Source organism: Trematomus bernacchii, unplaced genomic scaffold, assembly GCF_902827165.1.
Source record: "Trematomus bernacchii unplaced genomic scaffold, fTreBer1.1, whole genome shotgun sequence".
Classification (NCBI taxonomy): domain Eukaryota; kingdom Metazoa; phylum Chordata; class Actinopteri; order Perciformes; family Nototheniidae; genus Trematomus; species Trematomus bernacchii.
In genome coordinates this window covers 1-14,004 of record NW_022987911.1, presented here as the reverse complement: position 1 = coordinate 14,004, position 14,004 = coordinate 1, and positions in this window count along the sequence as shown.

Below are 14,004 nucleotides of genomic sequence, written 5' to 3'. Positions count from 1 at the left end.
TTGTAACATGTAGGTGTGATATCACACCGACGTGTTATAAGCCTTTTATGTCAATCTAATTAGCCCTTTGATGTATGTCCTTTGATCAGTGTTTGTAACTAATATTAAGACAGTCTCTTTGAAGTTGTGTGAGACTGTCTCGCACCCCGTCCTCCTCCCACCCCGTCCCCCTCTCACCTCTTCTGTCACCCCCCTTCCTTTAGCTGTGATGTCAGAAGATAGTGAGGGGTGGAGTTAGGTAAAAAAGAAATCCGTGCAAACTAGATAAAAAGCCAGTCATTTCCACTCACCAAGTCACCTAAACTTTCAAAAACGAAAATGGCAAAGAGAAGCATCGATATGGGTTTAATCAGCGAGACGCCTGTGACAGTCGGGAGCGCCAGTCAAGAAACGGATGCAGTATCTGTGCCGGGTTCAGACCCTCCGTCTGAGGCTCTTCATGAAAAATGGAGTCTGGATGTGTGAGACTGTCTCCTCTCACACCCCCTCCCACCCCTCCCCTCCCCCAGCCGGTCACCTCCTGATTTTGCTATCAGCCATTCATTCTCATTCACTAAGTCACCTAAAAAATTAGATTAGTTTTTAACATGATTTGTGTTAACTATGGATGTTCTCTTAAGTTGTAAGGCTTGTGAACTAATGTTTAATTACTTTACTAACTACAAGGGACTCTCTTTTTTAAAAGAGGGTAATACTAATTAAAAAAGATGTTAATGACCCCCTGATATTGTAATTGTAATGTTTAATTACTTCACACAACTTTAAAAGCCCCTATGAAGTTGTTGTTAACTAAGGATGTTCTTTTGAAAATGTATGGCTTGTGAACTAATGTTTAATTACTTTAACTACAACGAAGTCTCTTTGAAGAGGGTAATAATAATTTAAAGATCTTAATGACCCCTTGATCTTGTCTTTTTATTGTTTAATTACTTTATTAACTATAAGGAAGATTTTGTTAGGATTATGTTTTAAACAGGACCCAGGCGCAGGCAATGACTGGAGATGTTTAAAAGGTTTATTGTTCTGAGACTCAGGCGGGTTTGGAGACTATGGACGTCCGGAGTGGAGGTAGGCAGTTCAGGCTGGACTGAGAACAGGGCAGGCAGGTATGGTGAAGGAAGAAGCAGGCAGGTTGGCTGGAAGCTCTGGTGGCCGATGGCTGAGGGATCGTACTGGAAGTACAAGGAGAAACTAATTACAAAAAGTACAGAATAACACGCAGACAGGATAACTGAAATGAGCAGCCAGGAGGATGCAATACCACTGGTGTAGAAAACAATCTGGCGGTGAGTTGCTGGGAGACTGGAGTAGATATGCTGTGTCTTGATTGGATTGATGAGGGACAGCTGAGCCGGTCGGCCAGGTGAGTGCAATCAGGCTGCTGCCTGCAAGGGAAACTACACCCCCTCCACACACACACAGGGGAACAAACAGGGACACACAGGGACACAGTTTGGGCCGTGACAGTACCCCCCCCTCAACGGGAGCCTCCAGGCGAACCACCAGGCTTGTCTGGGTGGTCTCTGTGAAAGTCCCGAATGAGAGAGGGACCTAGAATGAGCTTGCGGGACACCCAGCTCCTCTCCTCAGGACCATAACCCTCCCAATCGACCAGATACTGGTACCCACGGCCCCGGCGGCGAATGTCCAACAGCCGCCGGACCGTGTAGGCCGGGTGGTCATCAATAACAAGGGTGGGTGGAGGGGAGATGGCTGGAGGGCACAAAGGGCTGGAAAACACTGGTTTCAACTGGGACACATGAAAGGTAGGGTGAATTCTCATGGAGGGAGGCAGCTTGAGTCTAACAGCAGATGGATTGATTATGCGCTCGATCACATAGGGACCAATGAAGCGTGGTTTCAACTTCTTAGACTCAGCTTGTAAAGAAATATTTTTAGATGAAAGCCAAACTTTCTGACCTGGTTGGAACTGGGGAGCTGCGGTCCGGTAGCGGTTTGCAATATGCCGATTGCGTTCAGCGGAGCGGAGAAGGGCAGAGCGGGCATCCTTCCAGATCCTCCGACAACGACGGAGATGGGCTTGGACAGAGGGAACTGCGATCTCGTCCTCTTGGGCTGGGAACAAAGGGGGTTGATATCCAAGAGAACATTCAAATGGGGACATACCGGTGGCAGCACTAGACAGTGAGTTATGAGCGTATTCAATCCAGGGCAGATGTAAACTCCAGGAGGTGGGATTCCGGGAGGTGACACAGCGAAGTGCAGCTCCAAGGTCCTGATTGGCTCTTTCGGCCTGCCCGTTAGTCTGCGGATGATAGCCTGAGGAGAGACTGACAGATGCTCCAAGTGCTCGACAGAATGCTTTCCATACCTGAGATATGAACTGTGGCCCTCGGTCGGAAACAATGTCTGTTGGAATGCCATGAAGCCGGACCACATGATTGACTAGGAGGTCAGCAGTTCCAGAGGCTGTGGGGAGTTTAGGAAGAGGCACAAAATGAACCGCTTTGGAAAAGCGATCGACAATAGTGAGAATGGTTGAGTTACCCTGTGAAACCGGGAGGCCGGTAACAAAGTCTAGGCCGATGTGACTCCAGGGACGACTAGGGACTGGGAGAGGCTGGAGTAGACCGATAGGAGCCTGGTGTGAAGACTTGCTACGGGCGCAGACAGTGCAGGCCAGCACAAAGGCTCGAGAGTCCGCTTCCATGGAAGGCCACCAGAAGTGTCGTCTCAGGAGGGACAGGGTCCGATTCACACCCGGGTGGCAGGCAAAGCGGGAAGCATGGGTCCATAGGAGAACCTGTGAGCAGACAGAGTCAGGTACAAACAAACGGTTATCTGGACCATTTCCTGGATCTGGCTGGTCTCTCTGTGCATTCCTCACTGAGTTCTCAATCTCCCATGTCACAGCGCCCACCACTCTGGTAGCAGGGATTATGGTGTCAGGAACTATGGGGTCCTGATCCACTGCAAACTGCCGGGACAATGCGTCAGGTTTAAGGTTTTTAGAACCAGGTCGGTAGGTAAGGGTGAAGTTGAACCTGCCAAAAAACAATGCCCAGCGTGCCTGACGGGAGTTTAGTCGTTTGGCAGTTTGTATGTAGACCAGGTTCCTGTGGTCTGTCCACACAATGAATGGATGTTCACAGCCTTCCAGCCAGTGCCTCCATTCTTCCAGCGCAAGCTTTACAGCAAGCAGCTCCCTGTTGCCAACATCATAGTTGCGCTCAGAGGTTGTCAGTCGTCGGGAAAAAAAAGCACAAGGGTGAAGCTTTTGATCGGAGACTGAGCGTTGTGATAGAACAGCCCCCACACCGGTGTTGGATGCATCAACCTCAACAATAAACTGAAGAGATGGGTCAGGATTCATAAGAATAGGAGCCGAGGTGAAACGTCTCTTCAGCTCAGAGAAGGCAGCCTCAGCCTGAGTAGTCCATGAGAAGGGGATTGCTGGGGAGGTGAGTTGGTTGAGAGGACCGGCAACACGACTGTAGTCTCTGATGAACCGGCGATAGAAATTTGCAAAGCCCAAAAAACGTTGGAGCTGCTTCCTGGTGGAAGGTTTGGGCCATTGTGCCACTGCTTGTACCTTCTCTGGGTCTGTTCTCACCTGACCTTGCTCAATGATGTAGCCCAGGAAGTCCACTGAATCCACGTGAAATTTGCATTTCTCTACTTTGACAAACAGCTTGTTCTCGAGGAGCCTTTGTAGAACCTGCTGCACATGTTGGGTGTGTTCCTCCATGGTCTGTGAGAATATCAGAATATCATCCAGATACACAAATACTGAACGGTTCAGGAAGTCACGGAGGACATCGTTCACAAGAGCCTGGAAGACAGCTGGGGCATTAGTGAGTCCAAAGGGCATCACTAGATACTCGAAATGGCCTAGTGGGGTGTTGAATGCGGTCTTCCACTCGTCTCCTTGACGTATGCGGACCAGGTGGTAAGCATTCCTGAGGTCGAGTTTCGAGAAAATGGTGGCCTTCTGTAGGGGTTCGAAGGCTGAATTGATGAGGGGCAGTGGATACTTGTTCTTGATGGTGATGTTGTTAAGGCCCCGGTAGTCAATGCAGGGGCGCAGGGAGCGGTCTTTCTTGGATACAAAGAAGAAGCCTGCTCCGACGGGGGAAGAAGAGGGTCTTATGATGCCAGCAGCGAGTGAGTCTTTGATGTATGTCTCCATGGCCTCACGCTCAGTTCGGGACAAGTTAAACAGGCGACTGGATGGGAGAGATGCCCCAGGAAGAAGATCTATTGTGCAGTCGTAAGGGCGATGAGGGGGCAGAAAAAGGGCTCGCTGCTTGCTGAAAACCTCTCCCAGGCTATGATAAACCGGAGGGACAGCGGACAAGTTGAGTGGCTCCTGCTGAACTGGGGGAATACCGACCTCTGCTGGGGGAATTGCAGACCGCAGGCATGAAGAGTGACAAAAGGTACTCCAACTCCTTACTTGATTCTCCGACCAGTCTATGTGGGGGTTATGCAGTCTTAACCATGGCTGGCCCAGAACTAGGGGTGTGTGAGGGGAGGACATGACGTGGAACTGAATCATTTCATGGTGATTACCGGACAGGACGAGATGTAGGGGTTCGGTGACATGGGTAACGTGTGCCAGGAGCTTCCCATTCAGACCTCGAGCATTGAGAGGAGCTGTCAGAGGTTGAGTTGAGATGCCGGCTGAGGCAACCAGTTGGGCATCCAAAAAGCTCTCATCAGCCCCAGAGTCCAGTAGGACAGGCAGAGAGAGAGACTGTTGGTTTAACAACAGTGTGGCTTCAAGTGGCTTGCGGGTCTGGGGGGTTGAGGAAGAAACAGCCTTGCTCACCAGTATCCCCACCTTTACTGGCGAGCACCCTCTTTTGGGCGCTGGGGGCATGTGTCCACGAAATGACCGGAGTGAGCACAGTAGACACAAAGTCCTTCTCTTCTTCTCCGGAGACGTTCTTGGGGAGTGAGTCGGGCTCTGCCTAGCTGCATCGGTTCCTCTGAAGACAGGAGAGGAGAAAAGACTTCAGATGGGGCACTGGGACTTGGGAAAGTTTCCGACCCGAATCTTGCGAGAGGAGACGAGACAGGGCGAGAGTGGAGTGACCCAGGAGATCGGCTGGCTCTTTCCCTACGGCGCTCCCTAAGGCGATTATCCAGTCTTATGGCTAGAGAGACCAACTCATCCAAGTTAGCTGATTCGTCCCTCACTGCTAACTCATCCTTAACCGAATCAGTTAGCCCTGTTTGAAAAACCCCTTGAAGCGCTGTGTCATTCCAACCCGCCTCTGCAGCTAAGGTCCTAAATTCCACTGAGTATTCGGCTACACTACGGGAGCCCTGTCGCAGTGAGAGGAGGCGTTTAGTAGCGTCCCTACCGCTGACGGGGTGGTGGAATACTTTCTTCATTTCCTCTACAAACTCTGGATAAGAATTACAAAGGTTGGACTGACTCTCCCATACAGCTGATGCCCAGGCTAGGGCGCTACCTGTAAGTAAACCTATCATATAACAAATCTTAGCTCTGTCGTTAGCATAAGTAGACGGCTGCTGCTCAAACACAAGAGAACACTGCATTATGAAAGACTTACATGTCCCTAAGGCACCTGCGTACCGCTCTGGAGTGGGAATATTAGGCTCACGTGAAGGGAGAGCGGGCTGGGCTGGAACCGGTGCTAACTCTTGTGGGGGAGCTGGATCTTCAGGAGCAGGCGGAGCAAGATGAGTTGAAACCAGGTTGAGGTGATGTCCCATCTGTGCTACGTTGGCAGCTAGTGATGCAAGGTTATCCATAACCTCTCTGAGCATCTGGTCATGCCGGCCCACGAGGACGCCTTGGTTGGAGAGAGCCTCACGAATTGGGTCCGAGCCTGCTGGGTCCATGGTGGCCAGATTGTTCTGTTAGGATTATGTTTTAAACAGGACCCAGGCGCAGGCAATGACTGGAGATGTTTAAAAGGTTTATTGTTCTGAGACTCAGGCGGGTTTGGAGACTATGGAGGTCCGGAGTGGAGGTAGGCAGTTCAGGCTGGACTGAGAACAGGGCAGGCAGGTATGGTGAAGGAAGAAGCAGGCAGGTTGGCTGGAAGCTCTGGTGGCCGATGGCTGAGGGATCGTACTGGAAGTACAAGGAGAAACTAATTACAAAAAGTACAGAATAACACGCAGACAGGATAACTGAAATGAGCAGCCAGGAGGATGCAATACCACTGGTGTAGAAAACAATCTGGCGGTGAGTTGCTGGGAGACTGGAGTAGATATGCTGTGTCTTGATTGGATTGATGAGGGACAGCTGAGCCGGTCGGCCAGGTGAGTGCAATCAGGCTGCTGCCTGCAAGGGAAACTACACCCCCTCCACACACACACAGGGGAACAAACAGGGACACACAGGGACACAGTTTGGGCCGTGACAGATTTACTGGTGTGCTTCCCTAGATGATGTAAATAGTCTAAGTGCCATGTTAGGGGGACATTACGGAACTCAGGAGTCCGCCCTTGGAGGCTTGGAGAGCGGATAAAGAGAGGTGTATTTACTGGTGTTGAGCCCTGGATGATGTAAATAGTCCAAGAGCCATGGTAGGGGGACATTACGGAACTCAGGAGTCCGCCCTTTGAGGCGTTGTTAACATTAATGCTTTTTGCTTTTGTTTTTGTTACTAAGATACTTTTTAGATACACTTTTGAAGTGAGCAACACTTTACAACTGGTAGAAAGTTAAGTACTTTGTATGGAATTGGGTTTTCTTTAGAGCTCTTTTCAGTGAGACAATGCAGTTTCTGATCATTTTAAGTTTTCAAGTTTCAAGGCTTTATGGCATATGCCCATTAGCTACAGTGTAGATATGTCAATGAAAAACATAGGTCACAGGCTCCTCCAACAGTGCAACAAATATATATATATATATATATATATATATATATATACATATAGAGCACATAAAACAGATAAAATACTGCAATAGAATGTTTTGATATGACAGATTTGTGCGTAATTCTCTCACAAAGGAACTGTAAGATACACGTTTATGTATGGAAAACTTTATAACTTGGTAAAATATTCATTCATTTGTAATGAATTACTTGACTAACATTACTTTTTTTAAATATATGTTTTTAGATGCTTTACTTTTGATTTCTTTAATGTTATTTTAACACAACATTACTTTTTTCATATTTTTCAACATACTGTGATATTTGTTTTTTCTCTCCTTTTTCCATTATATTTTTGAATATACAGACACTCAACGCAATAAGTCCCACCCCAATCAGCAAATCATCCAAAACTAAGGACCCCCACTAAGACGAACAGATTTTCTTTAAGACTGTGACTCTTAAAGGCACTTGGGGATTTTAATAAGACAATCCAGTTTTCTGGAAATAACTTAAATTATTTTTGTTTTTTCTCCTACAAAGATACTTATAGTTACACTTTAATGGATGCAAAACTTTATAACTTGGTCAAATATTCATTAATTTGTAATGAATTGAGATTCTTAAAGAATCAAACTCTAAATGGAGAGTTTGTGATTTTAACACTGTTTCGATGAAACAACGCAGTTTTGATAACTTCACTTTACTAACATTACTTTTTTAAATATATGTTTTGTTAGATGACTTTACTGATTTTTGCTTTTGTCTTCCTTGCTTTTGTTTGTGTTACTAAGATACTTTTAGATACACTTTGAAGTGTGCAACACTTTACAACTAATAGAATAGTACTTTGTAAGGAATTCGTTTTCTTGGTAGAATATAAAGTACTTTGTAAGGAATTGGGTTTCTTAACAATCCTGCTCCACCATTAAATCACTTAATCTGCTACTTCCAGGCAAAGCTTTAAAACTTGTATCGTGTATTAAGTCATGTCTTGGCAAAAATGAGAGTCCTGGGTGCTTTAAAACATTTCTTAGAACATTTTGATATATTCAAACACATAATGAACTGCAATGACTCTGGCTCACTGCTGCATCAAATTTATTTTACACTGTTGTGAGGACAAGACTGTGAGACTCTCAGACCCTTTGTTGTCAATCTAATTAGCCTTGATCTATAAAAAAGTCACCTACTACTTTTATTAGTCCTCTCCACTTTAGGTGCCTTACAAACAATGGACGTCCGCTCTCGGGAGCGTCGGAGTGGTGCGGTCACCCTAAGTGACAGACCTAAAGTATCCGGGATTCAGGCATCTTCCCTGGCTTGTACATTTTTGGTGATGCGCCCTGGAGGTATCAGACTATTTTAAACAACTTTTCCCCGCTTTTCAAACACTTATTCCGGGGTTTTAGCCAGTCATTTTGCATGAAATCATTTAACATTGTTGGTCTCCTGAAAAAGCACATATTCTGTGCATTTTCAGGAAAGCGTCAATGTTAAATGATTTCGTGCAAAATGACTGTCTAAAACTCTCTTCCAGACATTTAAAAATACTTTCCCCGACCATTTAAACATTATTTCTGGCTTGTAAAGTGCAGTTATGCGCCCTGGAGATATTATACTATTTCAAACAACTTTTCCCCGCCTTTCAAACACTTATTCCTGGGTACAAGTGTTATCTTTCTTCCCCCTGGGTGTGTGTGAGACAAGTGAAGTGAGTCAGCCTGCCAACAAGCAGCAGTGTGCTGTCATTTGAAACATGTTACCCCACAGTTTGACACAGCTTTAGCCACGTTTCGAGGACTCTTTCCTGGGTCAATGTGTGCTCCAATGTGTCCTCTTTCTTCCCCCTGGGTGTGTGTGAGACAAGTGAAGTGAGTCAGCCTGCCAACAAGCAGCAGTGTGCTGTCATTTGAAACATGTTACCCCACAGTTTGACACAGCTTTAGCCACATTTCGAGGACTCTTTCCTGGGTCAATGTGTGCTCCAATGTGTCCTCTTTCTTCCCCCTGGGTGTGTGTGAGACAAGTGAACTGAGCCAGCCTGCTAACAACCACCAGTCTGCTGTCATTTGAAACATGTTCCCCGACCTTTTAACACACTTTTTACCCATGTTATGCATCCTGGAGGTATCAGCCTATTTTAAACAACTTTTCCCCGCCTTTCAAACACTTATTCCGGGGTTTTAGTCAGTCATTTTGCGCGATATCATTTAACATTGTTGGTCTCCTGAAAAAGCACATATTCTGTGCATTTTCAGGAAAGCGTCAATGTTAAATGATTTCGTGCAAAATGACTGTCTAAAACTCTCTTCCAGACATTTAAAAATACTTTCCCCGACCATTTAAACATTATTTCTGGCTTGTAAAGTGCAGTTATGCGCCCTGGAGGTATTATACTATTTCAAACAACTTTTCCCCGCCTTTCAAACACTTATTCCTGGGTACAAGTGTTATCTTTCCCCCCCTGGGTGTGTGTGAGACAAGTGAACTGAGTCAGCCTGCCAACAACCACCAGTCTGCTGTCATTTGAAACATGTTACCCCACAGTTTAACATACCTTTACCCACGTTTCAAGCACTTACTGCTGGGTCAATGTGTGCTCCAATGTGTCCTCTTTCACCCCCCTGGGTGTGTGTGAGACAAGTGAAGTGAGTGCAAGGTTATGGAAGTCCCACTGTTGGGGACTGCTGCTGGAGGTCTCTAGTCCGTCCTTGGGGGCTCTGTGAGCGGGCAGAGAGAGGTGATTTCCCCCTGGTCTCTGCTGGAGGTGCAGAGTCCCACTGTTAGGGAGTGCTGCTGGAGGTCTCTAGTCCGTCCTTGGGGGCTCTGTGAGCGGGCAGAGAGAGGTGATTTCCCCCTGGTCTCTGCTGGAGGTGCAGAGTCCCACTGTTAGGGAGTGCTGCTGGAGGTCTCTAGTCCGTCCTTGGGGACTCTGTGAGCGGGCAGAGAGAGGTGATTTCCCCCTGGTCTCTGCTGGAGGTGCAGAGTCCCACTGTTAGGGAGTGCTGCTGGAGGTCTCTAGTCCGTCCTTCGGGGCTCTGTGAGCGGGCAAAGATAGGTGGATTTCCCCCTGGTCTCTCCTGGAGGTGCAGAGTCCCACTGTTAGGGAGTGCTGCTGGAGGTCTCTAGTCCGTCCTTGGGGGCTCTGTGAGCGGGCAGAGAGAGGTGATTTCCCCCTGGTCTCTGCTGGAGGTGCAGAGTCCCACTGTTAGGGAGTGCTGCTGGAGGTCTCTAGTCCGTCCTTGGGGGCTCTGTGAGCGGGCAGAGAGAGGTGATTTCCCCCTGGTCTCTGCTGGAGGTGCAGAGTCCCACTGTTAGGGAGTGCTGCTGGAGGTCTCTAGTCCGTCCTTCGGGGCTCTGTGAGCGGGCAGAGAGAGGTGATTTCCCCCTGGTCTCTCCTGGAGGTGCAGAGTCCCACTGTTGGGGACTGCTGCTGGAGGTCTCTGGTCCGTCCTTGGGGGCTCTGTGAGCGGGCTAGAAAGGTGACCTCTCTGGGTGATTTAGTCAGTTTATGGAGCTTAGCCCACAAATCCTGGATGATCCAGGCCGAATTTGGGTGCTCATAGGCGGACATCGAAGCACCATAAAAACCACCCCCCCTTGTAGAGTCACCGGGGGCACGAGAATACCCTCCACAGAAGGGGTTGTGGTGCCGTCAAGAAGGCCGAATATGGATGCTAATGGGCGGACATCGAAGCACCATAAAAACCACCCCCCTTGTAGAGTCACCAGGGGCACGAGAATACCCTCCACAGAAGGTGTGGTGGTGACGTCAAGAAGGCCGAATTTGGGTGCTCATAGGCGGCCTGCTGCAGAGTCATTTTCAGGCTCCTCTCCACAATTGTCCCCCTAAAATGATTTTAAATCATTATTTTTGCATTTAAATGCATTTATTCTATCATTTATATGGTTCCCCAACACAATGCACATAGTCTGGAGCTCACTGGGGTCCTGCATATAATTTAATCAGGCGTTTTAACACTTTTTCCCATGAAAATGATTTTTAATCACTATCATGGGGCTATGAAAATAAAATTCCGGGTAATGCAGAGCACAAGTGCACCTTTTACAATTTGAATGTATTTGTATTATATATATTTGGGCTAGAAAGGTGACCTCTCTGGGTGATTTAGTCAGTTTATGGAGCTTAGCCCACAAATCCTGGATGATCCAGGCTGAATTTGGGTGCTCATAGGTGGCCTGCCAGGCGCCCCCACCCGTGGAAAGCAAAGAAAAGTGAAGAAAACGCTTAATTATATCTTAAAATAATCAAAAATGAAGTTTTGAAAAATTGTCAAATTTGTTCTGAGTGCCAACAGGAGAAGAGGCCAAGTGTTTGGCGCTTCAGGCCGATTTTTCCCCTTCTCCCTCTTAGGTGCCTTACAAACAATGGACGTCCACTCTCGGGAGCGTCGGAGTGGTGCGGTCACCCTAAGTGACAGACCTAAAGTATCCGGGATTCAGGCATCTTCCCTGGCTTGTACATTTTTGGTGATGCGCCCTGGAGGTATCAGACTATTTTAAACAACTTTTCCCCGCTTTTCAAACACTTATTCCGAGGTTTTAGCCAGTCATTTTGCACGAAATCATTTAACATTGACGGTCTCCTGAAAAAGCACATATTCTGTGCATTTTCAGGAGAGCGTCTATGTTAAATGATTTCGTGCAAAATGACTGTCTAAAACTCTCTTCCAGACATTTAAAAATACTTTCCCCGACCATTTAAACATTATTTCTGGCTTGTAAAGTGCAGTTATGCGCCCTGGAGATATTGCACTATTTACAAAATGTAGCACTCTGTTTATTTCACACCTCCAGGAGAGACCAGGGGGAAATCACCTCTCTCTGCCCCCTCACAGAGCCCCAAGGACGGACTAATTACCTCCAGCATGTCCCCATAACAGTGGGACTCTGTTTCTTTCACAGCTCCAGCAGAGACCAGGGGGAAATCACCTCTCTCTGCCCGCTCACAGAGCCCCAAGGACGGACTAATTACCCTCCAGCATGGGCCCCTAACAGTGGGACTCTGCACCTCCAGCAGAGACCAGGGGGAAATCACCTCTTTTTGCCCGCTCACAGAGCACCGAAGGACGGACTAGAGACCTCCAGCACCAGTCCCTAACAGGGGGACTCTGTTTATTTCACACCTCCAGGGCGGAGACCGGGAAAATCACCTCTCTCTGCCCGCTCACAGAGCCCCAAGGACGGACTAATTACCTCCAGCATGGGCCCCTAACAGTGGGACTCTGCACCTCCAGCAGAGACCAGGGGGAAATCACCTCTCTCTGCCCCCTCACAGAGCCCCAAGGACGGACTAATTACCTCCAGCATGTCCCCATAACAGTGGGACTCTGTTTCTTTCACAGCTCCAGCAGAGACCAGGGGAAAATCACCCTCTCTCTGCCCCCCTCACAGAGGCCCCAAGGACGGACTAATTACCTCCAGCATGTCCCCATAACAGTGGGACTCTGTTTCTTTCACAGCTCCAGCAGAGACCAGGGGGAAATCACCTCTCTCTGCCGCTCACAGAGCCCCAAGGACGGACTAATTACCTCCAGCATGGGCCCCTAACAGTGGGACTCTGCACCTCCAGCAGAGACCAGGGGGAAATCACCTCTTTTTGCCCGCTCACAGAGCACCGAAGGACGGACTAGAGACCTCCAGCACCAGTCCCTAACAGGGGGACTCTGTTTATTTCACACCTCCAGGGCGGAGACCGGGAAAATCACCTCTCTCTGCCCGCTCACAGAGCCCCAAGGACGGACTAATTACCTCCAGCATGGGCCCCTAACAGTGGGACTCTGCACCTCCAGCAGAGACCAGGGGGAAATCACCTCTCTCTGCCCCCTCACAGAGCCCCAAGGACGGACTAATTACCTCCAGCATGTCCCCATAACAGTGGGACTCTGTTTCTTTCACAGCTCCAGCAGAGACCAGGGGAAAATCACCTCTCTCTGCCCCCTCACAGAGCCCCAAGGACGGACTAATTACCTCCAGCATGTCCCCATAACAGTGGGACTTCTGTTTCTTTCACAGCTCCAGCAGAGACCAGGGGAAAATCACCTCTCTCTGCCCCCTCACAGAGCCCCAAGGACGGACTAATTACCTCCAGCATGTCCCCATAACAGTGGGACTCTGTTTCTTTCACACAGCTCCAGCAGAGACCAGGGGGAAATCACCTCTCTCTGTCCCGCTCACAGAGCCCCAAGGACGGACTAATTACCTCCAGCATGGGCCCCTAACAGTGGGACTCTGCACCTCCAGCAGAGACCAGGGGGAAATCACCTCTTTTTTGCCCGCTCACATAGCACCGAAGGACGGACTAGAGACCTCCAGCACCAGTCCCTAACAGGGGGACTCTGTTTATTTCACACCTCCAGGGCGGAGACCGGGAAAATCACCTCTCATTGCCCGCTCACAGAGCCCCGAAGGACGGACTAATTACCTCCAGCATGGGCCCCCTAACAGTGGGACTCTGCAACCTCCAGCAGAGACCAGGGGGAAATCACCTCTTTTTGCCCGCTCACAGAGCCCCAAGGACGGACTAATTACCTCCAGCATGGGCCCCTAACAGTGGGACCTCCATAACCTTGCACACCCTGAGTCCCCGGGCCCCCACAGTTAAGCCCTCCCCCACGGACTAAACACAGGTATTCACACCCACCAGAACCCTCGTGCCCCTGGTGACCTTACAAGGGGGTGGTTTTATGGTGCTTCTGTGTCCGCCCATCAGCATCCATATTCGGTGGCCGTCTTCACGGCAATCACCCCCCCTTCTGTGGAGGGTATTCTCGTGCCCCTGGTGACCTTACAAGGGGGTGGTTTTATGGTGCTTCTGTGTCCCGCCCATCAGCATCCATATTCGGCTTCTTCACGGAAAACCACCCCCTTCTGGGCTGGAGGGTATTCTCGTGCCCCTGGTGACCTTACAAGGGGGTGGTTTTATGGTGCTTCTGTGTCCGCCCATCAGCATCCATATTCGGCCTTCTTCACGGCATCACCCCCCTTCTGGGCTGGAGGTTCAAACACTTTAACTTTTGTTCACCCTCCTCTGGCTTACACCTCCTCCGCCAACACTTGAGCGCTCATCACAGGGTTCAGCACCAAGGAGAGTGCCTCCCCGGTGCTGATGGAAAGTGGCACTTTTTCTGCCCTCTGGTACCCATCAAGGTTATTGTTT